At 40.8% G+C, this 23,584-nt stretch overlaps 1 protein-coding gene across 2 annotated transcripts in view; it reads right to left on the bottom strand.

Annotated features, from left to right (window-relative positions):
* The window catches only part of znf536 (zinc finger protein 536), a 650,381-nt gene that overhangs the window by 588,430 nt on the left and 38,367 nt on the right, over positions 1-23,584 (bottom strand). Inside the window, exon 1 of one of the 2 annotated variants that reach the window (XM_061893539.1) lies at positions 13,101-13,192. The exons of the other annotated variant lie outside the window; for it this stretch is intronic. The gene's annotated coding sequence lies outside the window, so the exon portion shown is untranslated. Of the gene's footprint in view, positions 1-13,100; positions 13,193-23,584 lie in introns of those variants that run through there. 2 annotated transcript variants of the gene reach the window in all.

Below are 23,584 nucleotides of genomic sequence, written 5' to 3'. Positions count from 1 at the left end.
TAAGCTAATAATGTTTTTTAATCGTGCGGTACGAAATCAATTATACGAGTCATTTAAAAATGTTTCCCTTTAGGGTACCTGTTTTTTGGTCCCCATACCGTCAGAACTGTGACTGTGTAAACAGAGCAATGTCCCCACTAAGTAAGAATTGCCAGAACACACACACACACACACACACACACACACACACACACACACACACACACACACACAGCAGGGCTGTGTCTGGCAGCTGCAGTGAAACATTTTGTGAGAAAATGTTCCTCGCCTGCAATAGTCCGATGTAATTCATTTTCCATCTCTGTTCATTAATCATTGTTAAAATTAGTGATCCATTTCTTCCACTCTGCCATCTGCACTCAGCCTCCTCACAAACATGAACGCCGGCCTCCTAATCACAAGTGACAAGGCCTCCAAATAGCTTTCTGCACACGTGCGCCACCGCCGCCGCCGCCGTCACACTCCGGGCGCTCGTTCTGGCGGCGGCCCGGGGTGCCGCGTGCGCGTCGAGTAGGCCCGAGCGAGCGCCAAACGGCAGATGTGCGTCATCGAGGGGCGGCACTGACTACTTGCTGAAAGACGGCCTTGCTAAGAGAGGAAGCGGGTCACATGACTAGCAAGGAGCCACTAATTGATGATTACAAAGAAAAAGTGCCATGAAGCTAAAGTGCCATCTAACGTGGCAATGGAAACAGAAATAGTCTGTTACAGGGTCGAAATGTGGACATCATATTGTGGAGGGTTTGAAGTGCCCTAACATTCTTAAGTGTAAAAAGAAGTGAAGAGAATCCTTTGATGCAAATGAAGTCGTAGTGACACACACACACACACACACACACACACGTTATCATTTGGAAAGGGGACCAAGTTTTTGATCATGACTTGTGGAAACCACCCTTTCTACAGGCTGTGGAGGCATAAATACATCTCACACTCGAAGTAACCAGTAAACATGTCTTATTTGCCAAAGCCTGAAAATCACTTCGGCATTTTCAGAATGGATCTGACTATAATTTAAAAAGTTTTCCCTTTTTGTGTCCCCATACCGTCAAAAAAAACAAAGTTCTGCTGTGCAAATGCCTCACACTCAAACTAACCAGTAAAAAAAATCTGACGGTATGAGGACCTGTTTTATGGTCCCCATACCGTCAGAAGTCCCCTAAAGGTGTGTAAACAGAGCAATGTCACCATTAAGTCAGCATTGCCGGAACACACACACACACACACACACACACACACACACACACACACACACATTATCATTTGGAAAGGGGACAAAATTTTTGATCATGACTTGTGGAGACCACCCTTTCTACAGGCTGTGGATGCATAAATACATCTCACACTCAAACTAACCAGTAAACATGTCTTATTTGCCAAAGCCTGAAAATCACTTCGGCATTTTCAGAATGGATCTGACTATAATTTAAAAAGTTTTCCCTTTTTGTGTCCCCATACCGTCAAAAAAAAACAAAGTTCTGCTGTGCAAATGTCTCACATTCAAACTAACCAGCAAAAAAAATCTGACGGTATGAGGACCTGTTTTTTGGTCCCCATACCGTCAGAAGTCCCTTAAAGGTGTGTAAACAGAGCGATGTCACCATTAAGTCAGCATTGCCGGAACACACACACACACACACACACACACACACACACACACACACACACACACACACACACGCGCACACACACGCACACACACACACACACACACACAAGTTATCATTTGGAATTGGTACCAAGTTTTTAATCGTGACTTGTGGGGACCACCCTTTCCACGGGTTGTGGAGGCATAAATAAGTCTCACACTCAAACTAACCAGTGAACATGTTTTATGGGCCAAAGCTTAAAAGTCACTTCAGGATCTTCAGAATGGTTCTGACTATCATTTAAAAAGGTTTCCCATTTTGTGTCCACATACCGTCAAAAAAAAACTAAGTTCTGCTGTGCAAATGTCTCACACTAAAAAACTAACCAGTAAAAAAAATCTGACGGTATGAGGACCTGTTTTATGGTCCCCATACCGTCAGAAGTCCCTTAAAGGTGTGTAAACAGAGCGATGTCCCCATTAAGTCAGCATTGCCAGATCTCACACACACACACACACACACACACACACACACACACACACACACACACACACACACACACACACACACGTTATCATTTGGAATTGGTACCAAGTTTTTAATCGTAACTTGTGGGGACCACCCTTTCCACGGGTTGTGGAGGCATAAACAAGTCTCACACTCAAACTAACCAGTAAAAAAAACAATCTGACGGTATGAGGACCTGTTTTTTTGTCCCGATACCGTCAGAAGTCCCTTAAAGAAGTGTAAACAGAGCGATGTCCCCATTAAGTCAGCATTGCCAGATCTCTCACACACACACACAAACACACACGTTATCATTTGGAATTGGTACCAAGTTTTTAATCGTGACTTGTGGGGACCACCCTTTCCACAGGTTGTGGAGGCATAAATAAGTCTCACACTTAAACTAACCAGTAAAAAAAAGAATCTGACGGTATGAGGACCTGTTTTTTGGTCCCCATACCGTCAGAAGTCCCTTAAAGGTGTGTAAACAGAGCGATGTCCCCATTAAGTCAGCATTTCCAGATCTCTCTCACACACACACACACACACACACACGTTATCATTTGGAATTGGTACCAAGTTTTTAATCGTGACTTGTGGGGACCACCCTTTCCACGGGTTGTGGAGGCATAAATAAGTCTCACACTCAAACTAACCAGTAAAAAAAACAATCTGACGGTATGAGGACCTGTTTTTTTGTCCCGATACCGTCAGAAGTCCCTTAAAGAAGTGTAAACAGAGCGATGTCCCCATTAAGTCAGCATTGCCAGATCTCTCACACACACACACAAACACACACGTTATCATTTGGAATTGGTACCAAGTTTTTAATCGTGACTTGTGGGGACCACCCTTTCCACAGGTTGTGGAGGCATAAATAAGTCTCACACTTAAACTAACCAGTAAAAAAAAGAATCTGACGGTATGAGGTCCTGTTTTTTGGTCCCCATACCGTCAGAAGTCCCTTAAAGGTGTGTAAACCGAGCGATGTCCCCATTAAGTCAGCATTGTCAGATCACACACACACACACACACGCACGCACACACTGGTTATCATTTTCAAATTGGTACCAAGTTTTTAATCGTGACTTGTGGGGACCACCCTTTCCACGGGTTGTGGAGGCATAAATAAGTCTCACACTCTAACCAGTGAACATGTTTTATGGGCCATAGCTTAAAAGTCACTTCGGGATCCTCAGAATGGATCTGACTATCATTTAAAAAGGTTTCCCATTTTGTGTCCCGATACCGTCAGAAGTCTCCTAAAGGTGACTGTGTAAACAGAGCGATGTCCCCATTAAGTCAGCATTGCCAGATCTCTCACACACACACACAAACACACACGTTATCATTTGGAATTGGTACCAAGTTTTTAATCGTGACTTGTGGGGACCACCCTTTCCACAGGTTGTGGAGGCATAAATAAGTCTCATACTTAAACTAACCAGTAAAAAAAAGAATCTGACGGTATGAGGTCCTGTTTTTTTGGTCCCCATACCGTCAGAAGTCCCTTAAAAGGTGTGTAAACCGAGCGATGTCCCCATTAAGTCAGCATTGCCAGATCACACACACACACACACACACGCGCACACACTGGTTATCATTTTCAAATTGGTACCAAGTTTTTAATCGTGACTTGTGGGGACCACCCTTTCCACGGGTTGTGGAGGCATAAATAAGTCTCACACTCAAACTAACCATTGAACATGTTTTATGGGCCATAGCTTAAAAGTCACTTCGGGATCCTCAGAATGGATCTGACTATCATTTAAAAAGGTTTCCCATTTTGTGTCCCCATACCGTCAGAAGTCTCCTAAAGGTGACTGTGTAAACAGAGCGATGTCCCCATTAAGTCAGCATTCCCAGATCACACACACACACTCCTCCATGGTAAGGTGTGTGTATATACAACGTGGGTAAAAACATTTTTTTTCACAGTGTTAAGTGCCAACCACGGATTCATCTGTCGGACCAACTGGTGTCTCCGTGTGCACACACACAGACACACACACAAACACAATACCTCCTCCGCATCCATTACACACACACACACAATATGTTAGCACACACACACGCAAAGATGTATTTAATTTTTTTTGCCAAGAAAAATATACAAAATTGTACTTCCTGTTTGGATTTGTTTCTACCTTCCGTCTTAAGTTACCGTGCAATCCTTCGTCCATTCATTCCTTCATTGTTTGCCTATGTTCCTTCCTTCCTTCGTTTTTTTCCTTTACTTTATGTTGTTCCTTGGATCCTTCGCTCCTTCCTCTTCTTCTTTCCATATGTGTACTTTCTTTCATACCGCTTAAGATGAAAGGTGAAACATCTTCACATTTTCGCTGGTTTATTTCTTCCTTCCTTTTCTCCTTCGTTCCTTGGTTTGTTTGAACCTTCAATCCTTCCTTTCCTTCGTACCTCCACTTGTTCCTTCCTAACAGCCAAGGGAGCAAACAATCATCTTGGCTATTTGATATAATTTGGTCTTTCCTTCCTTTTCTTGGCTTGTTTGATCCTTTGAACAAAAAAGGGAGGAAGGAACAAAAGAAGGATGAAATGATTGAACAAAAAAGGGAGGAAGGAACAATCATTTCATCCTTCCTTCCTCCCTTCCTTTGGTCTTTCTTTCTTTGGTTTGTTTGAACCTTCGCTCCTTCCTTTGCTTCTTTCCTTCACTTGTTCCTACCTAACAGCCATGGGAACAACCAACCATCTTGACTACTTTATATAATTTGGTCTTTTCTTCCTTTTCTCCTTCTTTAGTTGGTGTGTTTGAACCTTCACTCCTTCCTTTCTTTATTTTCTTCACTTTTTCCTTGTTCCAAAGAAACAAACAACTATACAATTTGGTCTTTCCTTCCTTTTCTCCTTCTTTTGTTGGTTTGTTTAAAACATCACTCTTTCCTTTCATTTTCTTACTTCCTTCCTTTTTCCTTCTTGCATTGATCTTTTGTTCTGTCTTCTTTTCCTTCCTTCTTTTGTTCATTCAATTGTTCCTTTCGTCCTTCCATTCACATTTCTTTAATCCTTCCCTTTCTCCTTATTTCGTTGGTTTGTTTGAACCATAGTTCCTTCTTTTCACTATTTTCTTCGCTTGTTCCTTCACCTTGTTGAAAAAGGGAAGCAACCAACCACCTTGACTACTTTACACAATTTGATCCTTCCTAACTTTCTTCCTTCTTTCATTTGTTCAATCGTTTGATCCTTCCTTTCCTCCTTATTATCTTCCTTTCCTCCTTCCCTCCTGCCTTTGATTCTTCTTCTGTTGATTGGTTTGAACCTTCACCCTTTCCTTTCCTTCCTCCCTTCTTTATACTTGCATTGAGTGTTTGATCCTGTGTTCCTTCTCCTCTTCCTTCCGTCTTTCATTCAATCATTCAAATTGTCCATCCCTCCTTCCTTCCATTCACCTTTCTTTCATCTTTCCTTTTATCCTTCTTTCGTTGGTTTGTTTGAACCATGGCACCTTTTTTTCCCTACTTTCTTCGCCTGTTCCTTCGTTCCTTTTTTACCTTGTTGAAAATTAAGCAACCAACCACCTTGATATCATTTGGTCCTTCACTCCTTCCTTCCTTATTTCCTTCATTTTCTCCTTTTGTTGGTTTGATTAAACATTTGCTCTTTCCTTTCATTTTCCTCCTTCCTTCCTTTTTCTTTCTTGTATTAATCCTTTGTTCCTTTTTCCTTTCCTTCTTTCTTTTGTTCAACCATTCAATTGTTCCTTCCTACCTTCCAGTCGCTCTCTTTTCAGCCTTCATTTTCTCCTGGTTTGTTTAACCATAGCACCTTCTTTTCCCTGTTTCTTTCGCTTGTTCCTTGTTTACCTTGTTGAAAAAGAGAAGCAACCAACCACCCTGACTACTTTATATAATTTGGTCCTTCACTCCTTCCTTCCTTATTTCCTTCTTTTGTTGGTTTGGTTAAACCTTCGCTCTTTCCTTTCCTTTACTTGAAAAAGGGAAGCAACCAACCACCTTTGACTACATTATATCACTTGGTCCTTCCAAACTTCCTTCCTTCCTTTTCTCCTTCTTCTGTTGGTTTGTTTGATACTTTACTCCTTCATCACTCCCTTCCTTTAGCTTTTTCCTTGCTTCCTTTATTTTTTTTTGTTACACCAATCGATCCTTCCTTCATTCCTCAGCACCATCTGTTGCTCCTTCCTTCCTTCCTTCACGTTCCTTTCATCTTTGTCTGTTTATATCATCGGCTCCTTCCCAACTTCCTTAATGTGATTTATTTTTATTTAATTTTGCTTCCTTTCTGTCTTTCCTCCACGAAGTTCCTTCAACCTTCTTTCCATATTTCGTCCTTCCCTTCATTTTCGTTTCCTCGCTCTCCCCCTTTAACGTCCTTCACTTCTCTCCTTCATCCTCCCTTCCATTCGCTCTTTTTTTATCCTTCATTTTCTCCTGGTTTGTTTAACCATAGCACCTTCTTTTCCCTGTTTCTTTCGCTTGTTCCTTCTTTACCTTGTTGAAAAACAGAAACAACCAACCACCCTGACTACTTTATATCATTTGTTCCTTCACTCCTTCCTTCCTTATTTCCTTCTTTTGTTGGTTTGTTTAAGCCTTCGCTCTTTCCTTTCCTTTACTTGAAAAAGGGAAGCAACCAACCACCTTTGACTACATTATATCACTTGGTCCTTCCAAACTTCCTTCCTTCCTTATTTCCTTCCTTTTCTCCTTCTTCTGTTGGTTTGTTTGGTACTTTACTCCTTCATCACTCCCTTCCTTTAGCTTTTTCCTTGCTTCCTTTATTTTTTTTGTTACACCAATCGATCCTTCCTTCATTACTCAGTACCATCCGTTGCTCCTTCCTTCCTTCCTTCACATGTTCCTTTCATCCTTGTCTGTTTAGATCATCGGCTCCTTCCCGACTTCCTTAATGTGATTTATTTTTATTTAATTTTGCTTCCTTTCTGTCTTTCCTCCACGAGGATCCTTCAACCTTCTTTCCATATTTCCTCCTTCCCTTCATTTTCGTTTCCTCGCTCTCCCCCTTTAACATCCTTCACTTCTCTCCTCCATCCTCCCTTACTGCTTCCTTTGCTCCTCTGACCTCAAAGATGGCGTGCTAGCGTTAGCGTTAGCATGCTAGGCGGCTGCAGCGGTAAATAAGGGTTGTTTGCGCGGGCCCTCCTGCTGCAAAAAAAAAAAAGGATATAAGCCTCGCACATGGCTTAAAATTTTGTAGGGGCTTTTCACAAAATCCTTCTTATGGTTGCCAGTCTGTGCCAAAAAGTTCATCTGGCCTGTAAATTTAAGCACGGATTACAAATATTCAAATCATGAGCTTACTGTTCAAATAAACATTTGCAGCAGGGGGGAGGTTGCAAAAGTTGCAAGGCACACACTTTGGCCATCATAATTCCTCCTCGGGCGCCGCCCCTTCCCTCGCCGCTAATAAAACAACCACAAAGAGTGTACGGCGAGGAAGGGGGCGGGGTCAAAGCAAAAACAAAAGGCTGAAAGTTGAACGCCGGGCCTCTTCTTGACGCTAAATAAACACTCTTGATGAAATATGTCATTAATATAATTGGAACCACCTCCGCAATTACAGCAGGCAGGGTGGGCTCGCCGCCTCGGACAATAGGCCACCTTATTGAGGGGGGAAGGGGGGGTCAGCTGCTCGCCACATGCGAGCAACAACGATGAGGTCATCGTCCGTCAAATCTGGCCACCTGTCGCACTTCGCACCTGTAATGTGGATGGAAGCTCCGCCTGATTGGCGATTCATCAGTTACGGCTGTGCTCTAAAGGGTGAGCGCGGGGCTGTGTATCTTTTACAGACCATGTTGGTTTGACTTGTAAAAAAAATAGAAAATCCCCAAAAATAACCATACTGTCCATGTGACTTTTCCTTTTTTTTTTTATTCACAATTTCTTCATTCTTTCTTTTGTCGCCCAACCCTACGTCCTGGTGTCATTTTCCAACCATTCTCCACTCGTAAAACTCTCCGAAACTACAGAATTTTTATCACATGCTGGCAAGTGTGTGCCGAAGCAACAGGTGGCGCTATTGTTCAAAGGCCATTTTAGTCATTTTACACAGTAATGACACTTAAAAAAATATTAAAAATGTTGACTGTTCATGGTTATGACCAAAAACAATTAAAAAAAAACATGTTTTATAAAAAATAAACAATAATACAAAAATACAAAACATGTCTAAAATAAAATACAAAAAATAAATAAACATACATATATATATATATATATATATATATACACACACACACACAGCATATATATATATACATAATACAATAAATGAAAAATAGAAAACATATCTAAAATAAAATACAAAATATATATACATATATATATATATATATATATATATATATATATATATATATATATATATATATATATATATATACACACACACATACAACTATATATATGGATGGATGGATGGGTTGTACTTGTATAGCGCTTTTCTACCTTCATGGTACTCAAAGCGCTTTGACACTACTTCCACATTTACCCATCAATCAATCAATCAATCAATCAATCAATGTTTATTTATATAGCCCTAAATCACAAGTGTCTCAAAGGGCTGCACAAACCACAACGGCATCCTCGGTACAGAGCCCACATACGGGCAAGGAAAAACTCACCCCAGTGGGACGTCGGTGACAGTGATCATGAGAAACCTATACACAGCCTATATATACAGTATATATATATATATATATATTCACATACACACACACACACAATATATATATATATATATATATACACACATACATATACACACACACATACATATAGAGAGATATATACATATATATATACATATATACATACATATACACATATGTACACACAAATATATATATATATATATATATATATACACAAATATACATACTTACATACATACATAAATACATACATACATATACACATATATATATATATATATATATACACACATATACACATAATAGCCTATTGGTTCGAGTGTCCGCCCTGAGATCGGTAGGTTGTGAGTTCAAACCCCGGCCGAGTCATACCAAAGACTATAAAAATGGGACCCATTGCCTCCCTGCTTGGCACTCAGCATCAAAAGGTTGGAATTGGGGGTTAAATCACCATAAATTATTCCCGGGCGTGGCCACCGCTGCTGCTCACTGCTCCCCTCACCTCCCAGGGGGTGGACCAAGGGAATGGGTCAAATGCAGAGGACAAATCTCACCACACCTTGTGTGTGTGTGTGAGACAATCATTGCTACTTTAACTATTGAAACTGCAAAAAACATGTTCCGTTTCAGCCGCGGCGATGCAAAAAAAAACCGGCGCGTCGGTTCGAGTCCGGGCGCGGCCACAGTGACAGCCGGCGTCATCTCCGGGATTAAAATAGCGGCTTCTTCGGTGCTGGCGCGGGCCGCCATTAAAGTGCAAAATTGCAAGCAGATGCAAGTCAAGTACCTGCAAATAATCTGCCAAGACCCATTTGAGAATATGTGCCAGTCATTAGAGGCGGGCCGGCCCAGGAGCGGCACACCAGATGGGTTCTGGTGTGCCTTTTATTCTGGAAGAAAGACCACCACACACACACACACACACACACACACACACACACACACACACATACACACACACACCAAATGCGTCCCATGTGTGAAAGATAACAATATCGCAAGTTTAAGAGCCGACCAAGTAATGTCACATTTTCTTTCAAAACGTTTCTTCATCTTTGCAATGAGGATGCTTTGTGTGTGTGTGTGTGTGTGTGTGTGTGTGTGTGTGTGTGTGTGTGTGTGTGTGTGTGTGTGTTGGGCGCGAATGTGGAGATCTGAGGCTTTTATTGTTTAGTACAGATAATTTTGGAGCAAAAAAGGAAATAACAAAAGACTGTGTGTGTGTGTGTGTGTGTGTGTGTGTGTGTGTGTGTGTGTGTGTGTGTGTGTTGTTGTTGTCACTCCGTCGCACGTCTGAAGTTGCGTTCTTTAAAGCAACAAAGCATTGTTTTTTTCCCCCCCAATTAAAGAACGTTTTAACACCAAGAGGTGCGGCAAAACTCGGCGAGAGCGCCCGATCAATGGCGTCCCTCGCGGAAGGCCAAACAGGAAGCGCTTGAACTTGAGGAAGTGGGAGGGGTGGCGGGGAACAAACGAGACACTTTATTTAAAGAAAGAAAACAAAAAAGAAAAAAAGATTCCGTTTTAATGTGTGTTAATTGTGAAAGTGCAAACATGCGGACCACAACAAACATTCTTTGTTGTGAGCGGCGATGGCGGCGGCGGGACACAAGAAAGCGTATTAGAACACCAGCGGAGCACAATTGGGAGCCTTTGTCTCACATACATCTATGTCCTACATATACACACACACACGTATGTCCTACACATACACAAACACACACACATATGTCCTACACTTACACACATCTATGTCCTACACATACATACACACACACACACACATGTCCTACACTTACACACATCTATGTCCTACACATACACACACATGTATGTCCTACACTTACACACATCTATGTCCTACACATACACACATCTATGTCCTACACATACACACACATGTATGTCCTACACTTACACACATCTATGTCCTACACATACATACACACACACACACACGTCCTACACTTACACACATCTATGTCCTACACATACACACACATGTATGTCCTACACATACACACACATGTATGTCCTACACACACACACACATGTATGTCCTACACACACACACACACATGTATGTCCTACACATACACACACATGTATGTCCTACACTTACACACACTCTATGTCCAACACATACACACATGTATGTCCTACACATACACACATGTATGTCCTACACATACACACATGTATGTCCTACACATACACACATGTATGTCCTACACATACACACTTCTATGTCCTACACCTACACACACACGCACATCTATGTCCTACACACACACGCACCCTATGTCCTACACCCCTACACACACATTAATGTCCTACACGTACACACACTTACATACTACACATTCACACACATTTATGTCCTACACGTACACACTTGTATGTCCTACACGTACACACACAACTATGTCCTACACATATACACACCGCTATGTCCTACACACACACGCACGTCAATGCCCTACACCCCGACACACACATCTATATCCTACACTTATAAACACTTACGTACTACAAATTCACACATCTAAGTCCTAGACATATGTCCTGCACATACACACACATATATGTCCTACACATACACACTTCTATGTCCTACAAGTACACACACACATATATGTCCTACACATACACACACATCTATGTCCTACACATACACACTCCTATGTCCTACATGTACACACACATATATATATGTCCTACACATACACACACATATATGTCCTACACATACACACTTCTATGTCCTACAAGTACACACACACATATATGTCCTACACATACACACACATCTATGTCCTTCACATACACACATCTATGTCCTACACATACACACACATCTATGTCCTACACATACACACATCTATGTCCTACACATACACACACCTCTATGTCATACACTTACACACACCTATGTCCTACACATACACACATCTATGTCCTACACATACACACACATCTATGTCCTACACATACACACATCTATGTCCTACACATACACACACATCTATGTCCTACACATACACACATCTATGTCCTACACATACACACACATCTATGTCATACACTTACACACACCTATGTCCTACACATACACACATCTATGTCCTACACATACACACACCTCAATGTCCTACACATACACACATCTATGTCCTACACATACACACACATCTATGTCATACACTTACACACACATCTATGTCCTACACATACACACATCCATGTCATACACTTACACACACATCTATGTCCTACACATACACACACATCTATGTCCTACACATACACACACATCTATGTCCTACACATACACACACATCTATGTCCTACACATACACACATGTATGTCCTACACATATACACACATCTATGTCCTACACATAAACACACATCTATGTCCTACACTTACACACACACGACTACATCCTACACATACACACATCAATGTCCTACACATACACACATCTATGTCCTACACATGAACACACAACTATGTCATACACTTACACACACATCTATGTCATACACCTACACACACATCTATGTCCCACACATACACACAACTATGTCTTACAATTACACACACTTACGTCCTTAAAAAAACACACAAAAACATATATGTCCTACATACACACACACACACACACACACACACACACACACAAACATTTATGTCTTACACACAAATCTATGTCCTACAAATTACAAACCCCGTTATGTCCTACTGTCAAGTCCTTCAGGTTTTTGTCACAGCCCTGCCCAAACTTGAAAGGGCCAGTTGGACTCAAGAAGGACACAAAGGGACAACTCAGTCCTCTTTCCTTGTGATTTATTGATGTTTGATTTGAAACAATCAAATAAACTGGGTTATCGGTGTAAATGGATGGAAGAACAGAATGAATAGTCGAATAGTCGGTAGTTAAATAGTAGAATAGTTGAATTGTAGAATAGTTGATTAGTGGATAGTTGATTAGGTTGATAACCTTAACCAAACAGAAAAAAAACAGTGTTTCATAAACATACATAATAATTCATACTTTGCATCCCATTAAATCAATCCAACCGAAATTAATTTCCACTGATAGCCGAGGTTTATAAATAAACTTAAACATTGCCAATAATATGAATGACAATCCATCCTAATTATGAAAATTAAACATCACAGATAACTTTTTACATTTACTTTCAGTCAACTTAAACAATTTTGTAAACATCAGCGAAATTATCTCCTTTAAACATTTTCCCCAGTGAATTTATTTACTTTAAAGATTCCCCTCAGTTCAAACAAGCAAACAAGCACTTCTTCTTTCCTTTGGTTTTCTCACCAGTTGCGTCTTCTGAGTCCACACAGGAGCTGTCTTCCTTCCTTTTAGCAACATGTCAAACTGAAGCTCAAACACTGTGAGCATGTGCTCTGAGCAGGTGAGCAGGTGAACAGGTGAGCAGGTGAACTCAATCAAGCCAACCTGTTGGAAGCAGGTGGAGATCTCCATCCCTCAGCTCTCACTGTTGCCCCTTCAGGCCTGGAGTGTGCTCTACAACTCAGTGTTGTTTGTGCTGCTCTGTACTTTGACTTGACACACACACTTAAACACACAGCTACGTCCTACACGTACACACACACACAAACAAACACACACACACACAATTATGTCCTGCACTTAGACACATATATGCCCTGCACATACACACACATCTTTGCCCGACACATTGACACAAAACTATGTCCTACACATTCACACACATTTATGTACCATATGTACACGCACCTCTATGTCCTACACGTACACACATTTACGTCCTCCAGAACACAAACTTTTATGTCCTACACATACCCACACATCTATGTCCTACACACACATACACACTCACACATCTATGTCCTACACATACACAAACATCTATGTCCTCCAGTACACACATTTATGTCCTACACACACATGCACACTCACACATCTATGTCCTACACATACACAAACATCTATGTCCTCCAGTACACACATCTATGTCCTACACACACACACACACACACACAGTCACACATCTATGTCCTACACATACACTCACACACTCTATGTCCTACAGAACACATGCATCAATGTCCTACACATTCACACACGTCTATTTCCTAAACATACACATACTGCTACGTCCTACACACACACATTAATGTCCTAAACATACACACACGTATATGTCCTAAACATACACACACATGTACGTCCTACACGTACACAAATGTATGTCCTACACATACACACACCTGTACTCCACGTACACACACTTTATGTCCTACATGTACACACACTTCTATGTCCTACACGTACACACACTTCTATGTCCTACATGTACACACACTTATATGTCCTACACGTACACACACCTCAATGTCCTACACATGTACACACATCTATGTCCTACACATACACACACCTGTACTACACATACACACACACTTCTATGTCCTACATGTACACACACTTATATGTCCTACACGTACACACACTTCAATGTCCTACACATATACACACATCTATGTCCTACACATATACGCACCTCAATGTCCTACACATACACACATCTATTTCCTACACATACACACAAATCTATGTCCTACACATACACACACGTCTATGTCCTAAACATACAAATACTGCTATGTCCTGCATGTACACACACACACACACACACACACACACACACACACACACATGAATGTCCTAAACATACACACACATTCAAGTCCTACACATACACAGATTTATGTCCTACACATACACACACCTATGTCCTACAAGTACATACACCTGTCCTACATAGACACACATGTATGTCCTAAACATTCACACATCTGTTCTACACACACACACATCTATATCCTACACATACGCACACCTGTCCTACACATACACACACGTGTCCTACACACACACACATGTATGTCCTACACATTCACACACCTGTCCTACACGTACACATATCTATGTCCTACACATACACACACTTCTATGTCCTACACCTACACATACACATCCTACACATACACACACCTGTCCTACACATACACACATTTATGTCCTACACATACACACATTTATGTTCTACACATACACACACGTCTATGTCCTACACGTACACACATGTATATCCTACACATACACACATTTATGTCCTACACATACACACATTTATGTTCTACACATACACACACGTCTATGTCCTACACGTACACACATGTATATCCTACACATACACACACCTGTCCTACACATACACACATTTATGTCCTACACATACACACATTTATGTCCTACACGTACACACACATCTATGTCCTACACGTACACACCCGTCTATGTCCTAAACATACACACACATCTATGTCATTTAGACACTTTTACGTCCCATACACACATCTATGTCTTTTACACACAGGTCTATGTCCCCCAAAAACATCTATGTCCTAAACATACACACACCTCTATGTTATTTACACACTTTTATGTACACTACACACCTATATGTCCTGAATATACAAACACTTCTATGTCATTTAAACACTTTTACATAGAATGGGACGGAAAAGAGTGTAAGTTACATAGAAGTGTGTGTATGTTTAGGACATAGAAGGAAGAGACCACAATAAATGATCTGAAAGACCACGATAAATGATGGAGAAGACCATGATTAATGATCTGGAAGACCATGTTTAATGATTTGGCGGGCCACTTTAAATGACATGGCGGGACACATTAAATGATGAAGAAGACCACAATAGATGGTCTGGAAAACTACAATAAATGATGGAAAAGACCACAATAAATCTTCTGGAAGACCACATAAATGATTGAGAAAACCACAATCACTGATCTGGAAGACCACGTTAAATGTTTGAGAAGACCACAATAACTGATGTGGAAGACAACATTAAATGATAGAGAAGACCACAATAACTGATCTGGAAGACCACAATAAAAGATAGAGAAGACCACAATAACTGATCTGGAAGACCACGTTAAATAATAGAGAAGAACACAATAAATGATCTGGAAAACCACATTCAATGATTGAAAAGACCACATCAAATGATAGAAAAGACCACGATAACTGATCTGGAAGACCACATTAAATGATGGAGAAGACCACAATGAATGATCTGGAAAACCACATTCAATGATTGAAAAGACCACAATAAATGATCTGGAAAACCACATTCAATGATTGAAAAGACCACAACAAATGATCTGGAAGACCACATTAAATGATAGAGAAGACCACAAAGAATGATCTGGAAAACCACATTCAATGATTGAAAAGACCACAATAAATGATCTGGAAAACCACATTCAATGATTGAAAAGACCACAACAAATGATCTGGAAGACCACATTAAATGATAGAGAAGACCACAATAACTGATCTGTAAGACCACATTCAATGATTGAAAAGACCACAACAAATGATCTGGAAGACCACATTAAATGATAGAGAAGACCACAAAAACTGATCTGGAAGACTACATTAAATTATAGAGAAGACCACGATAAATGATCTGGAAGACCACGTTAAATGATGGAGAAAACCACAATAAATTATCTGGAAGAACACATTAAATGATGGAGAAGACCACAATAACTGATCTGGAAGACCACCTTAAATTATAGGGAAGACCACAATAAATGATCTGGAAAACCACATTAGATGATGGAGAAGACCACAATAACTGATCTGGAAGACCACTTTAAATGATAGAGAAGACCACAATAAATGATCTGCAAGACCAGGTTGTATGATAGAGAACGCCACAATAAACGATCTGGAAGACCACGTTACAATATAGAGAAGACCACAATAAATGATCTGGAAGGCCACTTCAAAAGACATGGCGGGACACTTGAAATGATGGAGAAGACCATAATAAATGATCTGGAAGACCACGTTAAATGATGGAGAAGACCACAATTACTGATCTGGAAGACCACGTTAAATTATAGAGAAGACCACTATAAATGATCTGGAAGACCACGTTAAATGATGGAGAATACCACAATAAATGATCTGGAAGGCCACTTCAAATGACATGGCGGGACACTTGAAATGATGGAGAAGACCATGATAAATGATCTGGAAGACCAAGTTAAATGATAGAGAACACCATAATAAATGATCTGCAAGACCACATTAAATGATGGAGAAGACCACAAAAACTGATCTGGAAGACCACGTTAAATTATACAGAAGACCACAATAAATGATCTGGAAGGCCAATTCAAATGACATGATGGAGAAGACTATGGTAAATGGTCTGAAAGACGACATTAAATGATAGAAAAGACCACCATAACTGAACTGGAAGACCACATTAAATGATGAAGAAGACCACAATAACTGATCTGGAAGACCACGTTAATTATAGAGAAGACCACAATAAATGATCTGGAAGACCACATTAAATGATGGAGAAGACCACAATAACTGATCTGGAAGACCACATTAAATTATAGAGAAGACCACAATAAATGATCTGGAAGGCCACTTCAAATGACATGATGGAGAAGACCATCGTAAATTATCTGGAAGACCACATTAAATGATAGAGAAGACCACGATAAATGATCTGGAAGACCACATTAAATGATGAGGAAGACCACAATAAATGATCTAGAAGACCACATTAAATGATGAGGAAGACCACAATAACTGATCTGGAAGACCACATTAAATGATGAGGAAGACCACAATAAATGATCTGGAAGACCACATTAAATGATGAGGAAGACCACAATAAATGATCTGGAAGACCACTTCAAATGACATGGCAGGACACTTGAAATGATCAAACAATCAATCAATCAATCAATCAATCAATGTTTACTTATATAGCCCTCAATCACTAGTGTCTCAAAGGGCTGCACAAACCACAACACAAACCACTACGACATCCTCGGTAGGCCCACATAAGGGCAAGGAAAACTCACACCCAGTGATGATCTGGAAGACCACGTTAAATTATAGAGAAGAACACGATAAATGATCTGGAAGACCAGATTAAATGACGGAGAAGACCACGATAAATGATCTGGAAGACCACGTTAAATTATAGAGAAGACCACAATACATGATCTGGAAGACCACAATAACTGATCTGGAAGACCACGTTAAATGATGAAGAAGACCACAATAACTGATCCGGAAGACCACATTAAATGATAGAGAAGACCACGATAAATGATCTGGAAGGCCACATATAATGAAGTGGCGGGCCACTTAAAAATGACCTGGCGAGCCAGATCGGCCCCAGGGCCCTGAGTGTGACACACGTCCTATAGACCCACGCCTGTGTCCCACACATATTTGGGTCCAGGCACACACACGTCGTCCTACACTTCCTGCCTGATTGTGAGATGCTGCTAATTGGGTGGTGCTTGTCGTGCACCACAGATGGAGGATAAAAACTTGAGGAGAAATCAGATAGGGTGTGTGTGTGTGTGTGTGTGTGTGGAGGGGTGGATGTCACCGAAGGGTGGGGGTGGGTCTTACAGTACATCAGCTCTTTGAACCATCACTCCAAACCCAGGGGACCCGGGGATGACATGGTGTGTATATCAAGCGCTCCCTTTGCAAGAGCGACACAGTGTAAAAATATGAAGACTCAATTCGCACACTCGGGTACTAAACAGTCCTTTGAGTGTGAGAAGTGCGGTAAAGTGCACTGTCACTACCTGGACAATCCTTCCAAACTTGAAGTAATGGCCAAGAAAATGTTATTAAATATAGTAAAAGGAATAAGTGAGTAAACACTAGCAGTAATTTTCCATTGAAGTATTACAGTAGACACATAGTAAAAGGTACAGAAGGTAAAGAAATATCCGTTCCTGGCTAAAACGGCCACCATCATAAACACCAACGTGTTGTCTATTTTTATATTAATTTACATTTTTCAGTGTAAAAAGAAGTCAACCAACCACGGAACTACTCAGTGGCCTAGTGGATACAGCAGGGGTCGGGAACCTTTTTGGCTGAGAGAGCCAAGAGGCCAAACATTTTAAAATGTATTTCTGTAAGAGCCATATAATATTTTTTTGTAATAACATTGTTATTCTGAAGCTAACTGTGGAGGGGGGCGTGGCCTGCGGGCCTGCATCGAAGCGGGGTGTTGCCAGGATCAGTCTGGAAATCAGCGACAGGTGCGTGGATGGCCCATCTGGGCCTTGTTATCTAATCACCTGCCGCTCGGTTATAAGCAGCAGCCGGGAGGAGAGACGGGGTTGGAGCTGGAGCCAAAGCACAAGCGAGGACGAAAGACAAAAAGACAATTGCTGGAAAGTAACTGAGAGACTTATTGAAAAATAAAACAATATTGTAACCCTGAAACAGGCTCACATGTTGGTGCTTGGTGGTCTGAAGAACCCCCAGGAGAGCAAGCCCCACACTAACCAATAGTAAATAAATAACTTATTACCATTAATGCAACTTCTTAAACAGGTGCGGTAGGAAACGGATGGATGGATTAAAAATGCATTAGAATGTTTTATATTTTGAACATTATGTGGAATTATTCATTACTTATCGTGTTAAGCAATGTCAGCTCAGATTTATCCGAGAGCCAGATGCAGTCATCAAAAGAGCCACATCTGGCTCTAGAGCCATAGGTTCCCTACCCCTGGGTTATAGAGATCGGTAGGTTGTGAGTTCAAACCCCGGCTGAGTCATACCAAAGACTAAAAAAATGGGACCCATTACCTCCCTGCTTGGTAGTCAGCATCAAGGGTTGGAATTGGGGGTTAAATCATCAAAAATGATTCCTGGGCGCGGCCCCCGCTGCTGCTCACTGCTCCCCTCACCTCCCAGGGGGTGATCAAGAGTGATGGTTCAAATGCAGAGAATAATTTCGCCACACCTAGTGTGTGTGTGACAGTCATTGGTACTCTAACTTGTTTTTTGTTTTTTCATTTATTTAGATGAATCTGTCAGAGTTAGTTAGTGACCAACCCCAAGATGCAGAGATGGAGGCAGGCATGGAGTGAGAAAACATGATTTAATTAAAATACTAGAAAACGAACAAACAAAAAGGCACTAACAAAAGGTGCGCACGAGGCGGATAACAAACAAAGAGAGCTAGCATGGGAGATAGAAAACAAAAGGAGCTTAGCATGGAAGCTAGCAAAAACAAAAGGGCCTAGCGTGGAAGCTAGCGGGAAGCGAACAGGAAAACAGAAGTCGTTACTTGTAGAATGAAAACAAAACGGAAGCAGGGAACAAAAACCAGTAAGCTACAAACAGATACCGAAATATAGCTTACCGCTGCGCTGCAAGGACACGACACGACAGGAGCGACAATACGGAAGTGACATCGACAATAATCCAGCACTGACTGGATGGGAAGACAGGTCTAAATAGGAGCGGACTGATTGACACCAGGTGTGGCCAGGTGTCGATCAGCCGCATCTGAGGGGACACAGCACTCAGGGAATAAGACAGGAAACAGACAACATAAGAGCGCTGACAGGAACTATAGACAGGAACTAAAGACAGGAAATACTACACACACACAGGAAAACTTAAAACACAAACCAACTGTCAGGGGCAAGCCTGACAGAATCATGCAGACACGTTTGTTACTGGATACTTTCCTTAGAGACTTTGTATGTGTAAGTAATCATTTCATTATTTGATACGTGTTTGTGTTGACAAATGTAGTATTCTAGACTGCAATATTGTTCAATCATCATGACGTTGTGTCGAGCTTGTGTGCTATTGTATGCTTCGCTGTTGTGTAGCTGCTCAAATGTCTTGACTAAAACAGACGAAACCGTGTGGCCCTTTTGGAGGGCATTTAGATGTTAACTGGCTGTCCAACATTGCAGGACTGCTTGTCTCGATATGATCTGATACTTTTGTGGGTTTTTTTTGCTGATATCGGATTGATATCAGTATCGGATTGGGACACCCCTGCTTTCGAGCTTTTTGCAAAATGCAGAGACGCTCTCTCGTTTGGAATAGGTGTTGCAAAAAGGCAGAGAAAAAGATAGAAACACACACCCATACTGGTTATCAGTTTTTGACTTGTGGGGACCACCCTTACTACAGGTTGTAGAGGCATGAACAAAATGAGGTAAAATAGCCACTGCCCAGTTAGCTCATACACATCTTTAAATCTCTGGATGGATGAAGTAATGTGCTGATCAGACTTACTGGGGACCCTGGGGAAAAAAATAGTTAAAATGGTTCATGGGGACCAAATTTAACAAATTTTGCATAATACACACAAATTTGTACGTGACTACTGAGGACCATTTAAAAAAAAAAGTTCAAATTAAATATGACCCGATCCTCAGAATACAGCAATACAGCTGTCGTTTGATAGAAAGTTTTACCACTTAAATCTAAAAAAAAAAAAACACTTAAAAAGGTTTCCCTTTAGGGGACCGGTTCTTTGGTCCCCATACTGTCCGAAGTCCCCAAAAGGTGTGTAAACAGAGCAATGTCCCCATTAAGTCAGCATTGCCAAAACACACACACACACACACACACACACACACACACACACACACACACACACATACTGGTTATCATTTGGAATGGGGACCACGTTTTTGACTTGTGGGGACCACCCTTTCTACAGGTTGTGGAGGCATAAAGAAAATGAGGTAAAATGGCCACTGCCCAGTTAGCTCATACACGTCTTTAAATCTCTGGATGGATGAAGTAATCTGCTGATCAGACTTACTGGGGACCCTGGGGAAAAAAATATTTAATATGGCTCATGGGGACCAAATTTAACAAATTTTGCATAATACACACAAATTTGTACGTGACTACTGAGGACCATTAAAAAAAAAAAAGTTCAAATTAAATATGACCCGATCTTCAGAATACAGCAATACAGCTGTCGTTTGATAGAAAGTTTTACCACTTAAATCTAAAAAAAAAAACAATTAAAAAGGTTTCCCTTTAGGGGACCTGTTCTTTGGTCCCCATACTGTCCGAAGTCCCCTAAAGGTGTGTAAACAGAGCAATGTCCCCATTAAGTCAGCATAGCCAGAACACACACACACACACACATACTGGTTATCATTTGGAATGGGGACCACGTTTTTGACTTGTGGGGACCACCCTTTCTACAGGTTGTAGAGGCATGAACAAAATGAGGTAAAATGGCCACTGCCCAGTTAACTCATACACATCTTTAAATCTCTGGATTGATGAAGTAATGTGCCGATCGTACTTACTGGGGACCCTGGGGAAAAAAATAGTTAATATGGTTCATGGGGACCAAATTTAACAAATTTTGCATAATACACACAAATTTGTACGTGACTACTGAGGACCATTAAAACAAAAAAAGTTCTAATTAAATATGACCCGATCCTCAGAATATAGCAATACAGCTGTCGTTTGATAGAAAGTTTTACCACTTAAATCTAAAAAAAAAAACACTTAAAAAGGTTTCCCTTTAGGGGACCTGTTCTTTGGTCCCCATACTGTCCGAAGTCCCCAAAAGGTGTGTAAACAGAGCAATGTCCCCATTAAGTCAGCATTGCCAAAACACACACACACACACACACATACTGGTTATCATTTGGAATGGGGACCACGTTTTTGACTTGTGGGGACCACCCTTTCTACAGGTTGTAGAGGCATGAGCAAAATGAGGTAAAATGGCCACTGCCCAGTTAGCTCATACACATCTTTAAATCTCTGGATGGATGAAGTAATGTGCTGATCAGACTTACTGGGGACCCTGGGGAAAAAAATATTTAATATGGCTCATGGGGACCAAATTTAACAAATTTTGCATAATACACACACATTTGTACGTGACTACTGAGGACCATTAAAAAAAAAAAAGTTCAAATTAAATATGACCCGATCTTCAGAATACAGCAATACAGCTGTCGTTTGATAGAAAGTTTTACCACTTAAATCTAAAAAAAAAACACTTAAAAAGGTTTCCCTTTAGGGGACCTGTTCTTTGGTCCCCATACTGTCCGAAGTCCCCAAAAGGTGTGTAAACAGAGCAATGTCCCCATTAAGTCAGCATTGCCAAAACACACACACACACACACACATACTGGTTATCATTTGGAATGGGGACCACGTTTTTGACTTGTGGGGACCACCCTTTCTACAGGTTGTAGAGGCATGAGCAAAATGAGGTAAAATGGCCACTGCCCAGTTAGCGCATACACATCTTTAAATCTCTGGATGGATGAAGTAATGTGCTGATCAGACTTACTGGGGACCCTGGGGAAAAAAATATTTAATATGGCTCATGGGGACCAAATTTAACAAATTTTGCATAATACACACACATTTGTACGTGACTACTGAGGACCATTAAAAAAAAAAAAGTTCAAATTAAATATGACCCGATCTTCAGAATACAGCAATACAGCTGTCGTTTGATAGAAAGTTTTACCACTTAAATAAAAAAAAAAAAACACTTAAAAAGATTTCCCTTTAGGGGACCTTTTCTTTGGTCCCCATACTGTTCGAAGTCCCCTACAAGTGTGTAAACAGAGCAATGTCCCCATTAAGTCAGCATAGCCAGAACACACACACATGCATACTGGTTATCATTTGGAATGGGGACCAAGTTTTTGACTCGGGGGGACCACCCTTTCTACAGGTGTTGGAGGCATAAAAAAAAAAAAGGTAAAATGGCCACAGCCCAGTTAGCTCATACACATCTTTAAATCTCCAGATTGATGAAGTAATGTGCTGATCATACTTACTGGGGACCCTGGGGGAAAGAGTTAATATGGTTCATGGGGACCACATTTAAATAAATTCACAAATTTGTACG

The sequence above is a fragment of the Nerophis ophidion genome, linkage group LG02, assembly GCF_033978795.1.
Source record: "Nerophis ophidion isolate RoL-2023_Sa linkage group LG02, RoL_Noph_v1.0, whole genome shotgun sequence".
Classification (NCBI taxonomy): domain Eukaryota; kingdom Metazoa; phylum Chordata; class Actinopteri; order Syngnathiformes; family Syngnathidae; genus Nerophis; species Nerophis ophidion.
The sequence above is the reverse complement of the archived record's forward strand: the minus strand, read 5'-3'. Positions and strand labels throughout refer to the sequence as shown.